At 43.0% G+C, this 25809-nt stretch overlaps 1 protein-coding gene across 3 annotated transcripts in view; it reads left to right on the top strand.

Annotated features, from left to right (window-relative positions):
* Window positions 1-25809, top strand: part of FRMPD1 (FERM and PDZ domain containing 1) — a 158305-nt gene that overhangs the window by 27062 nt on the left and 105434 nt on the right. Inside the window, exon 1 of one of the 3 annotated variants that reach the window (XM_042243234.2) lies at window positions 23815-24010. The exons of the other annotated variants lie outside the window; for them this stretch is intronic. The gene's annotated coding sequence lies outside the window, so the exon portion shown is untranslated. Of the gene's footprint in view, window positions 1-23814; window positions 24011-25809 lie in introns of those variants that run through there. 3 annotated transcript variants of the gene reach the window in all.

Here is a 25809-nt window from a genome sequence, read left to right as displayed (position 1 = left end):
CACCACAGAGCTCTCAGTAGAGTTCCCAGGGCAATACAGTTGGTTCTTATTTATATGAACACTTGAGACCAAGAGGATGGCAACTATGTTGCTCATCTCTGTAATTCTAGGAGTCGGGGCTCGGTAGTATTCGTGGAATGACTGAGTGACTCTCAGAGGCAGTGGGAGACATGGTGCTCAGCACCCTCTGCTTTCTGGAGAGGAGACTGACCCAAAGCCTAGCGACTGGGGCTGTGCTTAGTCACTTAGGACCCGTGGGGCAGGCAGCATCATAGTGATAGCCAGATAGTGTCTGGCTTCTATCTTAACCTCTTTTATTGTAAAATCATACATAGCTACAGAAAACGGCATACAATTATATAGTTCAATGAGTTCTTATGACCTAGGCCAAGAAATAGAACACAGCAAGCCAAGCCAGGGACCCTCCCTGTGCCCTGCTGCAATCTGAACTCCACTCTTCCATAAATAATCACGCTCCTGATTTTAGAATGACAATGTCCTGTACTTCCTATAGCTTTATCACCTGACTCTGCATCCCTAGACGCTATATTTTCAGTCTTGCCCATTAAAAGAAGTTGATTATGTCATTTAAATCTTTTAGTCTACCAGCTTCCCTTCAATTCCTTTTTTGTTTCCCCTAACAATTCATCTGTTGAATAACCTAGATCATTTGACCCATTGAGTTTTCCACAGCCTAGGTTTGCTTATCACACTCATGGTGCAGTTCAGTATATTACCCGTTCTTTGCATTTCCTGCAAAACTGCAGCTGAATCCAGGGGCTCTGCAGACTTGGGTTCATTCCCATTGGCAAGACCCTCAGTGGTGCAGCGTTCTTTCATCAGTTGTGACTCCTAGTGTGGTGTCCGCAGCTGTGGGTGCCAAATGCCGAGATCTACTAATTCACTGGAAGTTGCAAAATTATGATTTTTCTAACTCCATCATTTCTTTTTCACTTATAGGTTGGGATATTTTTGATAAAGAGATGTTTCCCTTCGCTCACTATTCTGTTACTTAGAGAGAGAGCCAGCTAGCTCATGGAAGCTGATTGTACATCTCTTCTCAACCCGGTGCTCACCTGTGTCACATGACTAGCTTGAAATTGGCTACAGTATTATTTACGCTATGGAAATTAGCAGATGATGAAATCAGGGCTTCCCCCCCCCCCACCCCTGCCAGAAAGCTAGTAGTTAAACTTTTACCAGCGTTTAACTGTACCATTCATATAGGAAAGGCAGGGTAAACACTTCTTCCTTTTTGTCTACTCCAGCATCACCCAAAGGTGACCAAATAGGTTTTTTAAATATATCATTAGAATTCATGGATTTAAATATATTGGATATGAGTTTCAACATAGTGCTTTTATTATTCTTAAAATAATAAAAGGGGCTCAGAGTATCCCATCTTGGGCCAGAGTGTAGGTATAATAGCTCAGTTTCCAGCAGTGATTTAGGCTTGTGATATTTTCAAGTTTATTGCCATAATTTTGTTATTTGTTTGCCATTGATCCCACCTGTTTTATATTCTTTTTCCTATTCTTTATTTTGGATTAATCAACTTTTTTTCATTGTTCCGTGTTTTCCCTCTTTGAATTTCTTAATTATATGTTCTTTTGCTTTAGTGGCTACCCTAGAGATTATAATATATAACCTCGACTTCTTATAGACCCAGATTTCTTTTATCTTGTTTTTTTTTTTTTTTCTTCACAGTCTTTAGCATAGGTTTCCATCTGCAAGGTTACCTCATGGTCCCAATGGCTGCTAGAGTGCCAGCTATCATATCCACATTCCAGGAAAATGGGAAGGAGAAAGGGAGACAGACAAAAGGGAGCATGGCACTAAAATCCTTTTCAAGGACAATCTTCCCATGACTTCTTAAATCCTAATGGGCACCTTTATCTAAGCCGTAGGCTAGGAGATGTAAGGTTTTGGTTAGGCACAATACTCAGAATTCTACTACTGAGGAGGAAGCACAGAATGGGTACTGAGTAGTTTCTGCCTTACTTTCTCTCTTTAGACCTCATTTGAAAAAAGCAGGCCGTTGGACTAGACAACATCTAAGGCAGTTTAAGCATTCCAAATATAGTGAAAAAAAACAAAACTGTTATCTCTCTGCCTTCTTAATAATTTAAAGACAAACCAGCAAACTTTTGTCCTTAATGAAAATTCTCTTATCTTTCTGACCTTTTCTGAAACACATTTTTGTGTGTTGAAGAAAATCATTGTCGAAAACTAATAGAAAAGTGAGCAACTGAACAAACCTCTCCATCTTGCTTTAGGAAAGAACGATGTCCTATACCTTTTCTCTCCATCTCCCATAATGATTTGGGTTTTGTCATCAAAAAAATCTGAAGCAAGAGATTCTTTTAATAATCTGGATAGAGATTATTAGTGTTGTTCAAGTGTTTCAGGAGTGCAGCAGTAATAGAGTAATACAATAATTTGTCTGTGGGTGGGGATGGATGGGGTAGCTACAGGTACACAGAATTAGAGACTGAGAGATATAGGGCTTAATAGGACCTCAGTTTTCCTTGTAAGATAAGGAAGTAGAGTCAAGGATTCCTGTGAACTCAGGCTTGAGTACAGGTGGATCCAGATCAGGTCACTCCCCTTTATGGATAATACTGTGTGGGGCCTACCAACACCACAGTTGAAGGGACCCCATTTGCTCTCATTGATTGAAAAGTCAGGCATCATCACCTTGCCAGTGTATAAGAGGAGGAACCCTAGCACAGGCCCCACTCTCAGAGCATCGCTCTTAGTGCCTGAGCTTGAGGCCCAGGAGGCAAGGTGTGGCCTTCTCTGTGTGCTCCATCAAGGAACAGGCTCTGGGAAACAGAGAAACCTGTCTTAACTCCTGAAGTCTTCCATCCATTGATTCCACCTCCTCCCATTGGTTGTGGCTCTGCCCTGTGAGGCTCACAAAACAAACCGAATTTGTTTTGTGAGCTTCCGCAAAGTCGAAAACAGCCATCATCTTCCCTCATATTTCTGATGTTTCCCCTCTGACTGAGATAATGCCTTTTCATAACAGAGGACATCTGCTGATATTCAGTGCAGATTGAAACAGCCTCTGCAGGGTAGAAAGCTGATATAAAGCTGTCACTTTACATGCCTCCTAGGAGCACATCCTCACGAATGGAGGGTGCTAATGTTGCAGCAGTCCCTGCAGAAGCTGAAGGCTCGTGGGAGAGGAGCTCCCACACTTCTCAGGGTTTGCTGGACAGGCTCTTTTTGCTGATTTGGGTCCAGAATTGAAAGCTGCAGGGCAGTTTGTGAGCAATCTAAAAGTACTCAATGTATTCTATGAGGGTGGCACACCATGAGACAAGCAGAAACTTTCATCTCTTTTTCTGATAATGGTGAGAAACTAGACCCAACCATCCACCGACTGGTTCCTCCAGAGACTGCAGTCTGTGAAATATCTGATCCCAGACTGGGACTCAGTCCATGCTTGGGATACAAAGACAAGCTTCCCATCAGTGACTCATAGAGTAACGGAGCTTGGAAGTAACCCCAAGGTTCATCTGGGTGCTCTCCAGATGAGAAAATGATGCATTGTTTCATCTGCAGTTGTTCTGGTATGCCAGCTGCTCTAACCAGTTGTATAGACCAAATAGCCCGTTCTTTCCCCTTCTCCAGACAGTTGTTTCCCATGGAAAAGAAACTCATCACCTTGGCTGATAGAGACATCCTCAAGATATCCAGGACCTGTTTCAAGATCCAGGGCAAGTGAGGCTAGAGTTAGAGACTGATCAAGGAATATAATGCAGCATTCCAACTCCCAGCCCAGGGCCAGGCATATGCCTCTTGCCTCCTAGCTTGGTCTAACATTATACAGTAAAACAGGGAGAACCCTTCCTTACTTTTTTAGAACCATATAAAGCAATTATTTTGATTTCTACAGAAAGCACTCAAAATCACTGCAGATGGTGGTTGTAGCCATGAAATTAAAAGACGCTTACTCCTTGGAAGGAAAGTTATGACCAACCTAGATACCATATTTGAAAGCAGAGACATTACTTTGCCGACTAAGGTCCGTCTAGTCAAGGCTATGGTTTTTCCAGTGGTCATGTATGGATGTGAGAGTTGGACTGTGAAGAAAGCTGAGCACTGAAGAACTGATGCTTTTGAATTGTGGTGTTGGAGAAGACTCTTGAGAGTCCCTTGGACTGCAAGAAGATCCAACCAGTCCATTCTAAAGGAGATCAGTCCTGGGTGTTCTTTGGAAGGACTGATGCTAAAGCTGAAACTCCAGTACTTTGGCCACCTCATGCAAACAGTTGAACCATTGGAAAAGACTCTGATGCTGGGAGGGATTGGGGGCAGGAGGAGAAGGGGACGACCGAGGATGAGATGGCTAGATGGCATCACTGACTCGATGGACATGAGTTTGAGTGAACTCTGGGAGTTGGTGATGGACGGGGAGACCTGGCATGCTGCGATTCATGGGGTTGCAAAGAGTCAGACATGACTGAGCGACTGAACTGAACTGAACTGAACAGAGAGCACTCACCGCTAATCATATGAATTCATTTTTCTGTAGCACTGATATTCCACACCAGGGTATTTTTAGGCTCAATTAGTCTCATGGAAGGTAACGGAGCGCAATTGAAGTCCATATTTTTAAATATATGAGCAGTAATTTAGACACTTTTTGTTTGTTTCCCACTGCTGCTCCATGGGAGAAGCAAGTGCTGGGTGAGGGTGCTTATATAAAAGCACAGTACTAATAATCAAAATGTTGCCCAATGAACTTAAGTTCTGACAGCAATAATGTTAGGCAGGCACTTGATACAACTCTGCTGAAATATGAGCAATACTTAAATAGGACCCAAGACCACAAACTTAATCTAATAACTATTGATTAAATATTGATAAATGCATGAAAAAGCATTTAAGGTGTGTGTACTCAGTCGTGTCTGACCCTGCGACCCCATGGATGTTAGCCTACCGGGCTTCTCTGTCCATGGGATTCTCCAGGCAAGAATACTGGAGTGGGTTGCCATTTCCTCCTGCAGGGGATCTTCCAGATATGGGGATTAAACCCGCATCTCCTGTGTCTCCTGCATAGGCAGGTGGATTCTTTACCACTAGCACCACCTGGGAAGCCTATAAAAACATATTTAAACTTCACTTATAATCAAGTAAAGTGAAAGTGAAAGTCACTCAGTTGTGTCCGACTCTTTGCGACCCCATAGATTATACAGTTCGTGGAATTCTCTAAGCCAGAATACTGGAGTGGGTAGCCTTTCCTTTCTCCAGGGGATCTTCTCAACCCAGGGGTCGAACCCAGGTCTCCCACATTGCAGGCAGATTCTTTACCAGTGGAGCCACAAGGGAAACCCAATCAATGCAAATACACTTTTAAAAGTAATGGAATATCCATTTTGTAATCTACAAAATTATCAGCCTACTACATTGTGTGAAGAGCAGAGCCTGATGGGGGATAATGTTCTTTTCAAGAAATCCTGGGACCTGAGAGAGTCCAAAGATGGAGAATAGGATGAGGAAGAACGTCTCATAAACAGTTTGGGGCTCTGGGGGAGGTTGACCAGGGAAGTGAAGGCTCAGAGTGTCCAGATATCTCAAAACAGACTAGTAGGAGAGGGGTAATGACTCTAATGACAGAATCTGAGTCAACAGGCCAGAACCCACAGAGAGGCAAGATTCAACTCATTAGAGACACTCCCCTAGTTTTAAACATATGTTTGAGCATTTTTTGTTGATTAGGTCATAGTTGCCATCATAAAGCATTCATAAACTACAAAGGGATATACAATGAAAAGGAAGTTGTCTTCCCATGTCTGTGCTTCAGTCACTCAGTTCCCCTCCCCAGGAATTTCTCATATATTCTTCCATAAATAGTCTATGTATATATAAGCATACCATAAGCAGACGATACTGATTATTCTAGTCTTTTTTTCATTCAAAACTAAGATTATTCTCTATCAGTCCATATAGTGCTACCAACTTATTTTTTCCTTATTTTTTTAATGAATGTATGCAACTTTTTGTATGACTGTATCATAGTTTATTAAGCCCTCCTCCGAGCATTTAGGATGTCTCCAATCTTTGGCCATTATATAATACACTGCAGTGAATATCTTTGTACATATGGAACACATGTGTAAATATACCTATAGAATTAGTTCCTAGAATTGGAATTCCTGAGTTAAAAGATTTTTTTCAATACTAAAACTTAAAAATATTTAATACCATTATACATTTCAAAATTCATAAGATTCAAAGGGTGTATGTAGAAAGTTTAACTTTCATTTCTGTCCTCAGCCTTCTAGTTCTATTCCCTGAGTTAACCAGTGTTATGAGTTTCATATCTATTCTTAAAGAACCATTTCCTTCCTTTTTTGTATACATATGGTACCACATTATATTCAGGGTTCTGTGCCTTGCTTTTAAAAAATTAATATATCATGAAAACCATTCTCAGTCAGTGGTACAAAAGAGCTTTTTTTTTTTTTTTTTTTTTACTGTTACACACTATTCCATTGAATGGATGTGCCATAACTCACTTGTCCTTTAATGATGGATACTTAGGTTGTCTAAAATGTTTTGATGTACCTTTAAAATTTTTCATAGATATTGCCAAATTGCCCTTCCAAGAAATTTTATGAGTTTATACTTCCACCAGGGCTTCCCTGGTAGCTCAGCAATGAAGAATCTGCCTGCAATGCAGGAGACCCGGGTGTGATCCCTGGATTGAGAAGATCCCCTGAAGGAGGGCATGGCAACCCACTCCAATGTTCTTCCCTGGAGAATCCCATGGACAGAGGAGCCTGGTGGGCTGCCGCCTATGGGGTCGCACAGAGTCTGACATGAGTGAAGCGACTAAGCAGCAGCAGCAGCAGCATTCTTCCACCAATAATATATGAGTTTGTTTCTCCAGATTTCAACAACACAGTATATTATGGAAAATTTTGATATTTGACATTATGATAGGTAACACATGACATTTTGATGTTAACCTTTATTTGAATTTCCCTTATGAGTGAGGTTGAGTATTTCTATCAGTGTTAGGGTCATTTATAATGGCTTTATCATAAAGTATCTATTCCTATCTTTTGCTTATTTTTCTACTGGGTTGTTGATCTTTTTATTATTGATTTTTAGAAAAAATATACAATAAGGATATTATCCCCATGTTTGGCACATGCATTACAGATATTTTTCCTAATTTTTCATTTATCTTTTGAGTATGCTTATAGGGTTTCCTCTTCCTCTCTTATGCAAGATTTTTTATTTTTATGTAATAATATCTATTCTTCTTCTATTTAATGTTCTTATTTTCTTCTAGTTCATATTTTCTTCTAGTGTTTTTATGGTTTCATCATTTAAACATTTGATTCCTTTGAATTTTATCTAGGAATAAAGAGTAAGATATAAGAAGCAAGATAGCGTTTCAGTTCTTTAGTTTTTTCAGATAGTCATACATTTTTTTTAAATTTTAGAGCTTTTGAGTGTCAAGACCACGTCTGATGCATCTTTCCATGCTCCATAATATCTCTCACTAATAATGCCTAGCACTTAATGAGCACTTACACAGGCCAGGATGTCTGTACATTCTTGTGCTGAACAACTCCAAGGCCCTTGCACTTCCCCAGGACACTACTTCCCCTCACCTCGCACACTCAAAGGCTCCCAGTCAATGTTAATTGAATAAATTAATACATTTGCATATACTTAGTTTGGGCTGCATCTGATTCAGGTGAGCAATTCACAGAATCCAGTCACGTCAAGTCAATACTCATGCATATCCAGCATGGTTTTGGGCTATTACACTGGACTGCACTTTAGCTCTGCCACTTATCTCTGACCTCCAAGCAAATAGTTTACCTGTTGTGAGCTTCTGTTTTCCTTGTCTGTGAAATGGAATAACAATACATACTGCTGCTACTGCTAAGTCGCTTCAGTCATGTCCAACTCTGTGCAACCCCATAGACGGGGGCCCACTGTCTCTGGGATTCTCCAGGCAAGAACACCGGAGTGGGTTGCCATTTCCTTCTCCAGTGCATGAAAGTGAAAAGCAAAAGTGAAGTCGCTCAGTCGTGCCCGACTCTTAGCGACCCCATGGACTGCAGCCTACCAGGCTCCTCTATCCATGGGATTTTCCAGGCAAGAGTACTGGAGTGGGGTGCCATTGCCTTCTTTGAAGAGGAGTACTGTGAGAGTCAAATGAGATAGTCTGCATAAGGGGTCTGAAGGATATCAAAGTGGTGTACCTTAAGGGATTATGGTTCAAGCGCGAGTAGTGCAGATACCACTAATGACACACCCCTATTATGCATCTTTTTCTGGTAGGACTGAAAGAAGAGGGGGAAGCTGAACTGAGTTGTGGGGAAGGCAGGGCTATAAGTAGCTATTTCTGTTCCCCAAGTGTTCATTCTCTGAGCGTAGACTCAAATTCCCTCTGGAGCCATACTAATGGTCACATTAGTATCAGTTGACAAAGGACCATATGCTTCTGAAATGTTCTCCCATTAAGTTCCATGGGAAATAGCAGGAATTCATGGTCCATTATAGGAAATCTGCCATGACTTTAGCCTCTATTAAAACACACTTCTAGATTTCCTAGGCTCTGGGGTGTCAGGCCGTGCCCCCAGCTACATGATGATGCATAAGACAGAAAATCTGTAAAGTCAGGTTATCCTGTCAAATCTAGGCTCATAAAGTCATGTTTTATTTTTGAAAAGAAATGAACGTTTTAATAAATATTATTAATTATTATTTTGTGGATTATTTTGTGAATGCTCTTGCTGTTGAATTTCAAGCTAATTAGCATATATAGCAGTCATTATTAAGAGTCCAGATTGTGGAAATATACCATATCTTCAGTGTCATTAACAAGTACACAGTTTTTCATAATTTACCACCTTAAATTTAAGATACCTTCAGCATTCCTTTGCAAAAAGTATTGTCTCTTTTTGTATCAAAAAATCTTCATCAAAGAGGAGAAAAGAAAAAAGACAGACACAAGCTCCACAGCAAAGTATTCAGATCTGGGAGTTTCAATGTGCATAATAATAGCTGCCTTTATCAAATGTCTACAACACCCCTGATCACATGCTACGTACTTTGTTCTTATTATTTAATTTAGTCCTCACAACACCCTTCAAGATCAGCATTATCTCCTTGCTATGATGAGAAAAACTGAAAGGTTACATTAGCTGTCCAAGGACACAAAACTCACAAGGGACAGAAGCTGGAATTCAAGCCTCCTCTGACTCCAGCACACATCCTTCCCAAAACATCCCTGAGATTCAAAGCAGACTGACGCACAATGTTGCAGTACACAGTACATAGTAACAAAACGTGAATAAAGCGTTGCTTTTAAGAAAATCTAGACCACCCATCTCTCTCCCCATCCTGGACTAGAAACGAAAGAGAGTGCCTCCAAGACTCTCCCCTGTGCCTGGAGCATGCACCCTTTCCCGACTTTAGGTTGTAAAGGAGTGTTTTAATTGAGAGCCTCACTGGTGGCTCAGATGGTAAAATCTCTTGCCTGCAGTGCAGGAGACTCTGGTTTGATCGCTAGGTCAGGAAGATCCTCTGGAGAAGGGCATGGCAACCTACTCTAGTATTCTCGCCTGAAGAATTCCATGGACAGAGGAGCCTGGAAGGCTACAGTCTGTGGGGTCACGAAGAGTCAGACACGACTGAGCGACTAACTGAAGAGGGTCCAGGCTAGCACTGCCCCTTCAGTCAGGTTCGCTCTGCCTTTACCTGTCTTCTACATTGGGCTCTGTTTAATAGGTTTTGCATTGAATAAAGGATTCCACACTCTCCCCTCAGCCAAAGATAGAAAAAAGCTGATGTAGTCCGATTCTTTCTTTTATAGATAAGGCACTCAGACCCAGAGCAGCTTTGACCAAAACTATCCAGAAAGGTAGGACAGATCCCTTTCTCTTTAAGGTTTTAATTGCTGAGTTCCTGCAGGAAAATTCAGGTGACAAAGACGATCATCATGGGAAATAGGTTTCAAGAGCCTTTCTAGTTTGTTGACTGAATAGAGAATGGTCACTGACCCAGATTTAAATTCTGTCTTCATTGCCTACTAGCTGGATTTTGAGCAAGTTACTTAACCTTGCTGAATCTCTTTGTCTGCAAAACAGACACCTTACTATCTGCTTATTAGAGCTTTGTGATTGATTAATATTATATTTAAAACACCTTGCATATCATAGGTTTTCCTTCCGACCTTCAGAACCTTCTCAGAGGCTGTTGTCTCTGCCTACGAGCTTTATCTTCTCTCTCCTTCCCCCGGTAGCTAACTTGTACTTATTCTTTAGATTGTTTCATTAAACTCCTTGGCTTTGAATCTAAGCTCTGCCACATACTAATTAAGTGACTTTGGAAAAGTTAGCTTTAGTTTTCTCATCTACAAAATAAAGGTACTAATTAATAATATAAATCCTGTAGAATTATGTTAAAATGAGATAACATGAATTGCTTAGAAGTGTAACTAACAAGTATTAGGTCTCAATAAATCTTAATACAACAATTTTGTAGGGTCCACAGACTAATTTTGGAGGGTTCTCTTTCCTTCATAAATAAGCTATTCACATTGTCTAGAAGCTTATGACATTTATACATTATTCTTGGAGTTCAGAAAATTCATCAGGTCATGCAAAATCCATTCTGCCAATCTCTACTTACTTCTAACGTAATTATTGAAATGTAAAGACTTACGTCTGACATTTTATTATTTATTTCCTGTTTATTCCCCATTTTCATTTATCTTTTCTTCTTTCTGCCTCCCTGTGGATTATCGGGCATTTGAAAATCATAATTTTATTTAGTTGTTTCTTCATGTATTTTTGGCTGTGCTGGGTCTTTGTTGCTGCTCAGGCCTTTTTTTCTCTCTCTAGTAGTGGGAAATGGGGCTCACTCTCCAGCTGCAGTGCACTGGCTTCTCATTGCAGTGGCTTCTCTTGTTGTGGAGCACAGGCTCTAGAGCCTGTAGGCTTCAGCAGCTGTGGCACACGGGCTCAGTATTGCAGCTTCTGAGCTCTAGAACACAGGTTCAGTAGTTGTGGTGCGTGGGCTAGTAGCCCCATGGCAAGTGGGATCCTCCGAGATCAGGGACTGAACCTGTGTCTCCTGCACTGGCAGGCAAATTCTTTACCACTGAGCCACCGAGGAGGCCCTACTTGGGCATTTTTAAGAATTTCAATTTGATTTATCTGTAGATTTTTTTTGAGTATAGTTTTGTATATATTTCAGTTGTTGATAATGTATTAATATTAAACTATTCATACCCAATATGTCAGCAAATTTGGAAAACTCAGCAGTGGCCACAGGACTGGAAAAAGTCAGTGTTCATTCCAATCCCAAAGAAAGGCAATGCCAAAGAATGTTCAAACTACCGCACAATTGCACTCATCTCACATGCTAGTAAAGTAATGCTTAAAATTCTCCAAGCCAGGCTTCAGCAATGTGTGAGACCACTGATTTTCAGTTCATTAGACAATGGCAGAGGAACCAGAGAGGAATGGCATCTTCTGCTGATCATGCAAAGTAAAGACCTCTTTCTGCTTTAGTACGAGCTATGTCAAAGCCTTTTGATGCTTGTGATTGGATCACATCATAAAACAGTTGAGAAATTCTTCAAGAGATGGGAATATCAGACCACCCGACCTGCCATCTTGAGAAAGCTGGTTTTAGACAAGGCAGAGGAACCAGAGATCAAATTGCCAACATCTGCTGGATCATGGAAAAAGCAAGAGAGTTCCAGAAAACCATCTCTTTCTGCTTTATCGACTATGTCAAAGCCTTTGACTGTGTGGATCACAATAAACAGTTGAAAATTCTTCAAGAGATGGGAATATCAGACCACCCGACCTGCCTCTTGAGAAATCTGTATGCAGGTCAGGAAAGCAACAGTTAGAACTGGACATGGAACAACAGACTGGTTCCAAATATGAAAAGGAGTACGTCAAGGCTGTATATTGTCACCCTGCTTATTTAACTTACATGAAGAGTACATCATGAGAAACGCTGGGCTGGAAGAAGCACAAGCTGGAATCAAGATTACTGGGAGAAATATCAATAACCTCAGATATGCAGATGACACCATCCTTATGGCAGAAACTGAAGAAGAACTAAAGAGCCTCTTGATGAAAGTTAAAGAGGAGAGTGAGAATGTTGGCTTATAATTTACCATTCAGAAAACAAAGATCATGGCATCTGGTCCCATCACTTCATGGCAAATAGATGGGGAAATAGGAAACAGTGGCTCACTTTATTTTTGGGGGCTCCAAAATCACTGCAGAGAGTGATTGCAGCCATGAAATTCAAAGACACTTACTCCTTGGAAGGAAAGTTATGACCAACCTAGATAGCATATTAAAAAGCAGAGACATTACTTTGGCAACAAAGGTCTGTCTAGCCAAGGCTATGGTTTTTCCAGTAGTCATGTATGGATGTGAGAGTTGGACTGTGAAGAAAGCTGAGTGCCAAAGAATTGATGCTTTTGAACTGTGGTGCTGGAGAAGACTCTTGAGAGTCCCTTGGACTGCAAGGAGATCCAACCAGTCCATCCTAAAGGAGATCAGTACTGGGTGTTCATTGGAAGGACTGATGTTGAAGCTGAAACTCCAATACTTTGGCCACCTGATGTGAAGAACTGACTCATTTGAAAAGATCCTGATGCTGGGAAAGATTGAGGGCAGGAGGAGAAGCAGATGAGAGAATGAGATGATTGGATGGCATCACCAACTCAATGGACATGATTTTGGGTAAACTCTGGGAGTTGGTGATGGGCAGGGAAGCCTGGCATGCTGTGGTTCATGTGGTCGCAAAGAGTTGGACACGACTGAGCGACTGAATTGAACTGAACTGATACATACCCAACTTGTCACAATCTATTGGTATTGACATTTTACCACTTCAAGTAACATGTGCCTTTAGGTCCCTTTGTTTAACCTCTCTCCCAATATGTGAAAGTTGTTCATTTGTGTCTGATTCTGTGTGACTCCAGGCCAGAATATTGAAGTGGGTGGCTGTTCCGTTCTCTAGGGGATCTTCCCAGCCCTGGGATTGATCCCAAGTCTCCCACATTGCAGGCGGATTCTTTACTAGCTGAGCCACCAGGGAAGCCTCCTCTTCCAATATAATTGTCTTAAATATTACCTCTATATATACTGAAGACATCTGGTAATATTACATTTTTTGCTCCCACCAAATATAAGTCTAAAAACTTGAGGAAATAACAATCTATTATATTAACTAATATTTTTACCTTTTCTGTTATTCTTTCTTCATTGCTGATATTCCTAGTTTTCTTCTTTTATCATTTCCTTTCTGTTTGAAGAATTTCCTAGAGTCATTCTCTTAGGTGGATCTATTGTTCACGAGTTATATTGGTTTTTCATCTTAGTTTTTCACCTTCATTCCCGAAGGATTTTTGTTTTAACTGAATACAGAATTCTGAGTTGACAGCTGTTTTCATTCAGTACTTGAAAAACATTGCACCACTTCCTTCTAGTCTTCATGATTTCAAATGAGAATTCTGTTATCATTTGAATTGGTATTCCTCTCTAAGTCATTTCTCTCCACTATCAAGACTCTTTATTTTGTCTTCAGTTTTTAGAAGTATAATTACAATGCCTGATAATTATTGAAATGTTAGGACTTAAGTCTGTCTGTGGATTTCTTTAAGTTTCTTTGAGCATATCCCTTCTGGAGTTTGTGCAGCTTCTTTAATCTAAGCTTAAGTCTTTTGCCAATTTGGGGAATTCTCAGAGATTGTTTCTTTAACTATTTTTTTAGTCCCTCCCTCCCTTTCTCTCTCTCTTCTCTCCTGGGATTATGATGATATGAATTTTAGTTTAACTTTGTTCTTTTATTTTCCCCCAAGGCTGTTTCATTCTGTTGTTCAGCTTGGTTAAATTCTATTAATCTGCCCCAAGACCACTGAATTTTATCCTCTGTTATCCCTGCTTTGCTATGGAGCCTATCCAGTGAGTTTCCCCCTCCTTTTATTTTCCAGTTATATATTATTTAGTTATTTTTTAACAACAGCTATTTCTTTGCTGATAGTTTCTAAAGTTTCACTCGTTTCAATAGAATTCAGAAGTGCTTGTTTAAGAATTTTTACGATGGCTGCTTTAAAATCATTGTCAGATAATTCCAAAATCTGTAGTTTCTCCATTTTGGCATCTGTTGATTGTCTTTTTCTCATTCAAGGTGAAATTTTTCTGATTTTGGTGTGATGCATGATTTTTAAAAATTGTACTTTGGACGTTTTAGGTATCCTGTTCTAGATGCTGCATCTTATTTGCATCTTCTGTTTCAGCAAGCTAACACTGTGCTAGTGGGGAAAGGGAACACTGCCTCATTACCCATGGGCAGGGCTGGAAGTCCAAGTTCCCCACTTAGCCTCTACGGACCAGAGGTGGGAGAATAGGAGTGTTGTGTGTCATTTTTTTCTGGGGTGTTTGTCTGAAATGGGTTGGTGTTATCACAAAACTTCTTCTTCTTCTTTTTTTTAAAAATATTTATATATTTGGCTGTGCCAGGTCTTAGTTGTGGCATGGAGGATCTTCGAAGCAGTATGTGGGATCCTTTAGCTGTGACACATGGGGTCTAGTTTCCTGACCAGGGATCGAACCTGGGCACCCCTGCGTTGGGAGGACAGAGCCGTAGCCGCTGGACCACTGGGGAAGTTCCAAGGCTCCTGTCTTGTTAGGCTGCTCTTTCCCATTCCTTTGACAATGAAGATCAGACTTTCCTTGAGGCTCTTTTTGTCTGTCCCTACTGGCATTTCTTAGCTGTGGGCATCTCTAATACTCAGTCTGGGATGTATAGGAGGCAAAAAGAAAATCTAGGGAATTCATTGTCATGTTGTTCGTTGAGTCCTCAGGTCCCTGCTTTCTCTGTCTGCTTTCAGGTCTGCTTTCTCTGTCATTCAGAGTTTTCTTATGTTTGTTTTATACGTTAGTGGTTAAGGAGGAACAGGAAGAAATGTATCATCTCCATCTTGTCCAGAACTGGAATTCCTAGGTGTATAATTTAAATTACTACTGTGTACCATTTAATGAGTCTTTTCTACCTGAAAATTCCATTTTCTGAAATTATAAATTATAAAATTCTCCTATCACTTCTTTGGCTGTTGCATTGTTCTTTTCTTATTTTTGCTCTATTTAGTACTCTTGTTATTTGCATGGCTCCTAGATACTTCGTCCACTTTTTTTTAAAAATATTTCCCTTACATTTCCATTTCTTTGTATTTTGGGATTGCTTCTGTGGGATTGTTCTCTCTTTTAATCTTTCAGACCATTAAATCAATTTTCAGTGGTGTTCATTCTATTCTTTGCTTCCACAATTGAAATGTTCAAATTTGAATTTTCTTTTACATCCCCGAACCATTTTTACTCATTCTTATCACTCCTCCCCCGATCTCTACTTAAATCCTCTTAAAAATCTTATTTTCAAAGCTTATTTTGTCTTATTTTAAATCTGTCTGAATATGAGTCCTCTCTTTTAGTTATCTACCTTGGTCTTTCTCCTGTAAGTGATTGAGCCCCCTAACTCAGGTCTGTGGACTGGTACCTCCTGTCAGATCAGCAATGACATTAGATTAGAAATAAAGTGCACAATAAATGTAATGTGCTTGAATCATCCCCAAACCTCCCCTATTCCTGGTCCATGGAAAAACTGTCTTCCACAAAATCAATCCCTGGTTCCAAAAAGGTTGAGGACTGCTGCCTTAACTGATCTCTGATCTGCCCTGGCTACTCATACTGGCTCCTGGGCAGGTCAGGCTCTTGTGGCCTCTTGGGTAGCAATAGCTGAACAATTATGAAAAGGAAGAAAGATTGCTATTTCTCCAGTGACCTGGTGGTGAACAAGGCTGGTTGGCTGGCCCACCAGGCTGGGTGATATGGGAGAGGTTCCTGGAATCTTTAGACACTCCCAGTATGAACAGGGAAGGATTAGGTTTCTGTTAATGTGTAAGTTGTTTGCCACACAGGGTACCTGGTTGAGAGAATATTAGGAGCTAAAAATCCACTTGTTGAGCTGTTTACCCTGGTGTGGAGCTACATCTGCCTGAAAGAAGGAAACATTACTTCCTCATATGCACAAAAGCGTCTGGAGGTGATGCCTTTTTGTAACCCACATGAAGATGCTGTATAAGCTAGTAGTGGCCCTGGGAGGGGTAGTTTGACCTACTTGTGACATTCCCCTCTAGGGAAGCAAGCCCCAATATAATTCACTCAGTGCTCTGTGCAGGAAGTGGGCAAAGACAGTTCTTTCTCACTACTAAGGGGTCCCATTCAGTTGGGCCCAGGTAGGTAGCTTTAGAATTGGAAGCCTTTGCTGCAGGTGTGCTAGTGAAGCAAGTACTTCCCAAGCTCCTGGGCCTTGGTCCTTCCTGCAGTTTTAAAAAGTGTGGCAGAGGCACCATCCTTCTCCAGTCCTGCACTGGCTCAGTCTCCTAAGGATGTGTGAGGTTTGCTTTAGGCCCCAGATCTAGGCCCTAACATCCTACCCTCTATTCAACATATGTCTCACAGTTTGAGTCACTTCTACAGAGAGCTGGTCAAGAGAGAGTGTCAGCTGTAGGCTGCAAGCTCCCATCTTTAGAGAATTCCCTTGGATAGTCATCCTAAAATTATTTAGGAAATTTTCCCAAATTGCAATTCTATTGCAGTCATCTCCCTGTCCCACCCCAACCCCAGATAGAGCTATATTACCTAGAAAAATCTGAACTCAAATCCCATTTACTAGGTCTGTGACCTCATACACATCATTTGACTTCTTTAAGTTTGTCTTAGTTTCTTTGTCTGTAAAAAGAGGGTCATAATGTTTGTCTTCCATAATTCAAGGAGCTATTGAAAGAATAAAATGAGATGACTGCTCTGTCTAATGCTTTATTAAACTGTAAAGTACAACGAAAAGGTAAAGGAGATGAAGAAAGGGGTGATGGTGACATCCATCCCTGGGGCCCTGGGAAGCAGGGCAGTGGTGTGAAGCCACAGTCTCCCAGTAGAATCAGAGCAGGATCAAGCCTGTGGGAATTGCAGGAGACAGGACTGGCAAGACCAGAGTAGGGCCACCCCAGACACTGGCCACAACCTCAAGGACATGCCTTCTTCTTAGGAGCTGACCTTCCAAAAGCTGAAGCAGCAGAGGAAAAGAAAATTTTTAAAAGATTAAAAAGGAAAGAGTAAGGATGCTAAAACCACTCATATATTTTCAAAGCTGTCCCTCAGATCACTGAAAGATTTATCATCTAAAGAATGAGATTAAAAACATCTGACAGGAGATATAAAGATCTTGAATATATAGTTTTTAATTGTGATAACCATTCCCTATGCAAATATCCCATCCTTTTTCTCTGTTTCCAACCAAGTCATTAGGTCTATCAGATTACAACAGATTAGAATACCAGTTTTATCAAGAAGCAGAAAATATAATTAGGAACAAGAAAATAAATTTAAGCAGGCAAGCCTTATATGAGAGCTGTTTTCCACACTCCCTGACCCTTCCCCAAGAAGGGAAAATAGATCATCTTTGGGAGAATGACTATGATAGGTGATCATGTAAGGTTTGGAAAGTACTGGGAGACTGATCTCTCTTTGCTAACACACAATGGATGTTCCAGCCTAACTTTCTATTCTTGATATTTTACAATGAACTGGACGATTCATTTTTAAGACGTGAGCAGTGAATGTCTGCCTCTGTGTCCTAGAATTTTGGAAGCAAGAACATGTTGTTTTATGCCATTGTTTTTCTCTGTAGGGCAAGAATTTACTTGTCCTCAAGAGGTAATATAATCCACATGAAAAGCACCCGGTTTCTTCTGCAGACAACAGCAGAACCTCTCTTTCAACTTAATAATATTTAACTTCCTTAAACTCAAAGGATCATTTGGTTTAGGGCTCAAGAGACATTGTTTGTCACAAGGTATCATTCCCTCCTTTTACAGGAGAGCCTAAAGAGGTAGTGTGACTTTCCTGTAGTCACATGGCAAGTTTAAGTACAGAACTAGGTTCCAGACCTACAGGGCACAGCTTTTCTATAAGCAGCTGACCACAAATGGTGGTATGGATGTTCCTAATGGTCCTGCTGCAGTATTCCAACTGTCCATGAGCCTTGGCTCAGCAAAATCTCAGTGACACTATCTTCATTATAGTTCACTGTTAACTAGAGCTTGAATATTAAAAACATGTTACCAGTTTATGTAGTGTAATAATACTGTCTTAACCAAACCATTCCATTACCTAACCAGTCTGGATTTATGTTTGAATCACTACACTTCAAAGGCATGAATTGCTAGGAGGGCACTCAACAATGCTGAATGAATGACCACTTAGAGGCTCATTAAGGAACTACGTCATTTTAGATCTAAAAGAGACCTTGCAGGTTCCTATGTCTACTCCTCCTTTCTTCTGCAGCCTGAAGAGTTGAGGGCATTTGAGCAAGTGGCAAAACAGAGCTAGAACTTCCCCCTTTTTTCCTATTTCCCAGACTAGCTTTCTTTTCTCCACCTGTACTGCTTTTCATTCATTTGATACAAAGACATTAAAATAGCCAGTTTACTTGTCTGGTATATAAAAGTAGTGTTTCTAACATCTCATTTTAAAACGCTACTCCATACAAAATGACAGGGTCAGGTGGTTTTTTTTCTTAATCCTGTGGAATTTGATCATTCTGATGAAGAGCAGAAACTCATCCTATATCACTGCAGACAGTAAAGCTGAAACTTGAAGCAGTAAACAATTCTATTTTGGGAACAAGAGATATAAAGTCAGGAAGAGTTAGGCATTCTAAGAAGGAAACTGTATAGGAAAGCTTACTATTAAGTCAGCTCTCCAAAGTACCTGAATGCAAAAGAGATTAATTCAGATAAGGGGAAGGTATGGGCTCTTAACAGATGACAAACGGCACATTCATGCCACAAAGAAAGCAAACTTTTAGCTGAAATGGTACTTATGGGAAGTAAATTCAAACCTCAGATGCTTTAGTCAGGAAGTCTCATTAGGATGCTACATAGCTTCTTATTATGGGTTATTACATAGTGTCACTAAAAAAAGAAGAGACATCTGAGAGGGACAAGACACGACCAAATAGCAATCTGAGAAAGTTCAGTCTTGCCCTGAAAGTGACAGTGAAAGTCGCTCAGTGGTTTCCAACTCTTGCAACCCCATGGACTATACTCCAGGCCAGAATACTGGAGTGGGTAGCCTTTCCCTTCTCCAGGGGATCTTCCCAACCCAGGGATCAAACCTAAGTCTCCTGCATTGCAGGCAGATTCTTTACCCACTGAGCTATCAGGGAAGACTTGCCTTGCCATAGCTTGCTCTATAATAATATTGGATTATTAAATGTTATCCTCTCACCAAAAATGACCTCAGAATGACAAAAACAGAGATTAAACAGAGCTATCATTATTGAAATGACAGCTGTTAGGGTAAAACTCTTCTGAGAATCTAATATATATTTTATTCACTGATTTATTCATTGATTCAACAAATATCTATGGAGTTCTAGGAAGACAAACACTTCCCTGGTGGCTCAGTTGGTAAAGAATCCACCTGCAATGCAGGTGACCTGGGTTCAATCCCTGGGTTGGGAAGATCCCCTGGAGAAGGGAATGGCAACCCACTCCAATATCCTTGCCTGGAGAATCTCGTGGACAGAGGAGCCTGGGGGGCTACAGTCCACGAGGTCACAGAGTCAGACACAACTGAGCAACTAAATCACCACCAACCACCATCAGGAAAACAAAAAGAAGAGAGTGTCTTTTTCTAGGAGGTCTCAAGAAGACAGACATGTAAATAAACCACTGTGGTGAGGTATGCCTGGTATTTTATCTGAAGAATAAACCAAGCACTTTTTGTTGTTCATTCAGCAAGTGTGTTCAACTCCTCACAACCCCATAGGCTGAAGCATGCCAGCTTTCCCTGTCCCTCACCATCTCCCAGGGTTTGCCCAAGTTCATGTCCATTGAATTGGTGATGCCATCCAGCCATCTCATCCTCTTTCACCCTCTTCTCCTTTTGCCCTCAATCTTCCCCAGCATCAGGGTCTTTTCCAATGAGTCAGCTGTTTGCATCAGGTGGCCAAAGCTCATTTAGCTTCAGCATCAGTCCTTCCAAGAAGTATGATTTCCTTTAGGATTGACTGGTTTGATCTCTTTGCAGTCCAAGGGACTCTCAAAAGTCTTCTCCAACACCAAAATGTTGCTTTTGTTCAAAAGCATCAATTCTTTGACACTCAGCTTTCTTTATGGTCCAGCTCTCACATCTGTACATGACTACTGGAAAGACCATAACCTTGACTATACAGACCTTTGTTGGCAAAGTGATGTCTTTGCTCTTTAACACACCGTCTAGGTTTGTCATAGCTTTTCTGCCAAGGAGCAAACCAAACACAGCCCAGGCACAAACAAGGGACTGGGGGGACCTCAGAGAAAAGAAGATATTTTTGACCAGGATTTGAAGGAGGAAGAAAGTTTGGAGGGCTGTGGTAAACCCAGGGAAGTAGGGAAGCCTCCCCAGTGAGGCAGTAGCTTATGCAAAGTATTTTGCAGTATGGGATGTAGAATCCTGGGTGAATCCCAGTGCAGCTACTTTAAAGCTGTAGAATCGTAGGTAAGTGATGTTCCTTCTTGGAGCCTCCGTTTCCTTCACTGTAAAAGGAGCATAGTAATCCTCACTGTGTATCTTGATTATAAGCATGACTAACAGTGCTAGCTACTGTTTCATCTCTAATTAGTCTTTTTAAAACATGCCTAGGTTGCAGGTATTCTTATTAAGTTCCCCTCTGCAGAGAAAGAAACCTAGAACCGAGAGCTTATGGAATTTTCCCAACATGCCACAGGATAACACGTGACTTCTTTGGGATTTGATCTCAGGCGGTTTGGCTTGAGACTGTCGGTTTTAGCCCTGGGTTCTATGCCTTTTATTACATGAGATATTGTATGTAAAGCACTCAACCCAGTGTCTGACATAGAGTAATAAATTAATAATTATAGCTGTTTTTTACTGTTGTTAAATATGATGTCCCTAGGAACATGAGGTCTTTGGTGTGCAGGTATGGGGTGAGGTGAGGATGGGGCTGCAGCAGTAATGGGTTGGATCGCTGGGGACATCATGCCATGCTAAGGAGTTAGAGCTTTATCACCAGGCCAAGAAGGAAAAATGGCGGTATCTTCAGCAGGAGAGTGACATCAGATTTATGGTTTAGAAAGATCACTGGCAGCATGTGGCAGCACTTGGTGAAGCTGTGCTTCACTAAGAAATGATGAAAGTGAAAGTGAAGTAGCTCAGTCATGTCTGACTCTTTTTGTGACCCTGTGGACTGTAGCCCACCAGACTCCTCCATCCATGGGATTCTCCAGGCAAGAATACTGGAGTGGGTTGCCATTTCCTTCTCCAGGGGATGGCAGCAAGATGAAGAGACAATGTGTATGAGAGATGTTATGGAGACAGAGTTAACTGGACTTAGTGACCAGTAGGATATGAGGGCCAGGAAGATGGAAGAGTCTAGAATGTTCCTTTGGTTTCTGGCTTAAGCCCCACTACCAGTTGAGATATGGAAGCAATGCAGTAGGGGAAAGATGTGAATTTGGTTTTGGCTCTGTTGAGACTTGGGGACCTGAGGGCCATTTAGGAGTTGCAGCAGCCAGTGGTGTCTCTAGGTTTGGAGCACAAAAGATCTCAGTTGAAGAACAGAATTGCAGTGGATGGAACTTCTCAGTGAGGGTGAAGAGAGAATAGGGACCAAGAGGGGACACAAGCAACCTTGGTATTTAAGCAGCAGGCAGACGAGGAAGGCTGAAGGGGGATGAGGGATCAGAATGGCAGTGGGAACCCAGGGTTCAAAGGCGAAATTGTTTATAGAGATATACATAAAGCACCTGAAGATGCAGACACTTCTGGTATGGGCAGCTAGGACATTGAGTGGAACAGGACAAAACTTCATGGGCAAAATTTGTACTCACTGGACAAGAAGTTTGAGTTTTTATTTTTCTTCTTGACAAGTGACCTCTTCTTCCTTTAATCTACATTAGGGAGAGTAATTTGGTTATTTTTATCTCTAACATATAATGTTAAAGCTTAAACTCTAGAGATAATTGTAGATTCACACTCAGTTATAAGTAATAATATGGAGGGATACAAAGTTAACTTTTTAGGTGCTGACTTTATTTCCACCATGGCTTCAGAATTTTCCATTTTTGTCCACTTTCCCTAGTGGTGCCGATGGTGGGGGAAGAACTCTGTACATTCTAACTAGTGTGGAGATGGGCCAGTGAAGGGCTAACTTCACTCTGGGCTCTAAGAGAAAAGGGAGCTTGGGGTGGAGGTACCTAGGACACATTTTAAAGATGGAGCCTCTCAGGATAGAGTTTTTGGATAGAAGCCTGGATTTGGGAATGAACCAGGAGAGGGGGTCGGTGCTGAAAGGCCTTTCTTCATTGAGGCCAGGTGGGCTCCAGGTCTAGCTACTGCAATGCTACTGGGTGTTTTTGGGTGTGTGTGTGGTGGGGGTGAAGGACACACTTTCAAATTTATATTTGTGCTCCATTCCACCACCAAAATGATCTAACATGCCAACTCGATGCCCCTTCTAACTTGGCAACCTAACACGCCCCTTCTAATATGCCCCTTCCCTACTCAAAACTGCCAGCACGGTCCCTGCTGACTGCTGCTTCAGCCCTGGGCTCCTGCCCCTCCCCACTGGGCTCTCTCTAACTCTAGGGTCTTTGTTTCTATGGTCTATGTCTGGAAGGCTCACTCCATACTGGTACCCTTCACTAGCAACCCCCTTGACCTTTCAGGTTTCTTTTTGGAGGGCATCTTCTCCAGGAGGTGATCTTTCTTCAGCCAGTGCAGGCTGCCATGCCCCCTTGGCCCCCCGAGGATCACACTATGGTTACAGGAACTGCACTGTATTAGCAGTCTGCCAGGCAGTACATTCTGTGAGAGTAGGAACTGTGTTTTATTCGAGGCTGAATCTCTGGTGTCTAACACAGTTCAGGGACCTAGTAGGTGTTGAGTAGATACTTCCGCAAGAAAGAGTTCTGGGTATCCATCCTGCAAATGGGTAGGATGCATAGAGAAGCGGTAGGACTGGAGCCAGTGGAGTGGGTGGGTGGCCAGGGAGTTAGAAGAGGGCTGAATGCAGAGTCCTGAGGGCACCCCAACATTTTAGGGCTCTGGGTTTTGAGGAGCCCTCAAGAAGACTAGGAAGGAGTGGCTAGAGAGATCAGAGGAACCAGCATCCCAGAGACCGAGGAGTTTGCAGAGGCAGGGGAGGTGGTCCATAGTGCCAAGCGTGGACCCACCCCTTCTACCTCCCCTCAGCCCTAGGGCGTGTGTGTGTGTGTGTGTGTGTGTGTGTGACGCGCGCGCGCGCGTGTCTGTGGTGGTGGTGTGGGGGACAGTCGGGATCATCTGTGCCCCTAGAGTCCCGTGTAGCTGGAGCTCTCTTCAAAAGGCCTTAGAGTAAGAGAGCCTGGGGAAGGGAGGAGTGAGAAGGGAATCGTGACTCTTCTGGGTTCTAGTTCTGGCTGCACCGCCGCCGGTCCGGGTGAGCCTGGGCGCTCCTTTCTCTCCCGGCCTCAGTCTCCCAGTGGGTACCCGGTGGACGCTGCGCGCCCAGGCAGGAGCTGGCCAAGGCCGGCGGAGGCAGGGCCCGGGTGGGAGCGGGACCGCCCACTGCGGCGGGCCGGGACCTCCGGGGCCCGCGGAGGCGGCGCGCAGGGCTCCTCCCCCGGGGCGGGGGTCGCGGCGCCGGCAGCTGGCAGCCCCGCAGCTGCAGCCTCAGCACCTGCCGCGGCCAGACGGCGCGGGCGGGCGCGGCCCGGCCGTGCTCCCCCACCTCCGGCTGCAGCCGCGGCGCGGGAGGCGGAGCCCGAGCCGATCCCGAGCCGAGCCGCTGGCCGAGCCTTGCCCGCGTCCGTGCCGCCGCCGGGCGGGGCCGCCCCTAGCCGAGAGCGTCAGCCCGCCAGGTCCGCGTCCGCGCGGGCGGCGCTTCCTTGCAGGTAAGGGCGAGGTCCCGGCGCCGCAAAGTTTTGGGGGGGACTGCTGGTCCCTACGCCCCGGGCCTGCGCCTCCGGGAGCTACAGACTGCCTGCCCCCGCGGCTTCCTCCGCGCTGCCCTCCGCCGTGCGCTCTGCTTGCACTACCGGACCCTGGTGACCCGCGCCCGCCTCCAGTCCTAGAGCCCCCATTCCAGGCGAGGGGCGCGCGTCCCGGTCTCGCTCAGGGCCTGCGGTGGTTAAATCTTTACACAGTATCAATGTATTGCTTAAGTTTTCGAGATCTGCATAGCATAGTGCAAAAGAGCGGCAAACCGGGCGACCTGGGTTCAAGTGCGCCCACGGCCAGCGGCCAACTTTCTGAGTGACCTCAGACCAACTCGCCCTACCCCGTCTCTTCGGCCACACCTGGACCGGGAGGGGTTCGCCAGGGGCGATCACCTGAAGCGTCCTGCTTTATTTCCACTTTGTGAGTCGCGGGGCACCCCTGAGTGTCTCAGCTCCACAGCTCCTTGGGGGTGTAGAGAAATGTTGGGACCTTACAGAAGTCAGTCTCAGGGGTCAAGTTGCTAACCTGCAGCAGCTCTGGCTGAGCTTTAAGGAGGAATGTTGAGTCAGCCTTTGGAAATAGCGATGCTCCCTGGGTGGGGAGTCGGGGCCCTGGCTCCTGGTGGCTGCTCTGCCATCCACTGACTATGTGACCTTGGGCAAGTACCCACTACCAGTTTTGCCACCTATAAAAAGGTGGGGGCGGGTGTTGAGTGCACTAGCTGATCGTTGAGATCCTTCGGCTATAGATCTGGTGAAGTGTAATCTCCTGGTCTCTGTATTTGGGGAGGGGCTATTTCACCAGGAATCCACGCAGCACTTGCAAATAGGTGTTTAGAAAATAAGGGAGACATTGGCAGTTTGTTTCGAGTCCTGAAATACACATGGTAAGGATTGGTGAATGCTCACCTTTCCCCCTTCAGAGCTTTGGACCATCATAAAATATTTAAAGGCATAATGATTTGTTTTCAAAGTGGCTTATAGATCAGGAAGCATTTCTGTTTGTGAGTCGGTTATTTTAGTAAAAACCTCAAATAGTTGTGCGGGGAAAAAATAATTCACTGATCTAAGGGTCCTAACATAGAGGCCAGCATCTCCTAGTTTCTTGTCTAAAGCCACAGACTGAGATGTTTTCCAATCAAGACAATTTAAAATCACTTATAGACCAGATATCCTTTGGTGGATGTTCAACATAGCTGTGATTGGAGAGGCCAACAGTTAGGCAAGTGCATATTTTCTAGGACAAGTGAATTCTGGTGCATCCACGGCAGAACAAACTCAAGGTGGTTAACAGTGACATCCTAGCAGTTGAATTTTGTCCTTTGCCCAGTCTCTTACCAACACCTCCCACCCCCCATCTCCTGCTTGTGCTGCAATTAGTGACTCCCCAGTGTGTGGGTGAAATCCATTACTATGAAAGGATTCTTATGGAAGTGATTTTATTATTTGATTTCCTTCCTAGACTTCCCAGTTTTAAGTTTCAAGCTTTATGAAATCAGAGGACTAATGAGAGTGTGTTTTGGGACTGGAGCAGGAAAATGGCAGAATTGTGGCACATAAATCATAAATTTGCCTTTCCTGAACAATACTCTGTAATTGGAGCTAATTTGTTCAGAGCCTTCGATCTCTCAGATACCTTCCAGTGCCACCAGTCTTTCCCCTCTTCATCTTTCAGTGGTCCAGCAAGAACTTTCTCAACTCATTCAGGAGGAAACAAAGAGGTAAAATACAGATGGGCTCTACCCTCAAGGAGC

This window comes from Ovis aries, chromosome 2, assembly GCF_016772045.2.
Source record: "Ovis aries strain OAR_USU_Benz2616 breed Rambouillet chromosome 2, ARS-UI_Ramb_v3.0, whole genome shotgun sequence".
NCBI lineage: Eukaryota > Metazoa > Chordata > Mammalia > Artiodactyla > Bovidae > Ovis > Ovis aries.
The sequence above is the reverse complement of the archived record's forward strand: the minus strand, read 5'-3'. Positions and strand labels throughout refer to the sequence as shown.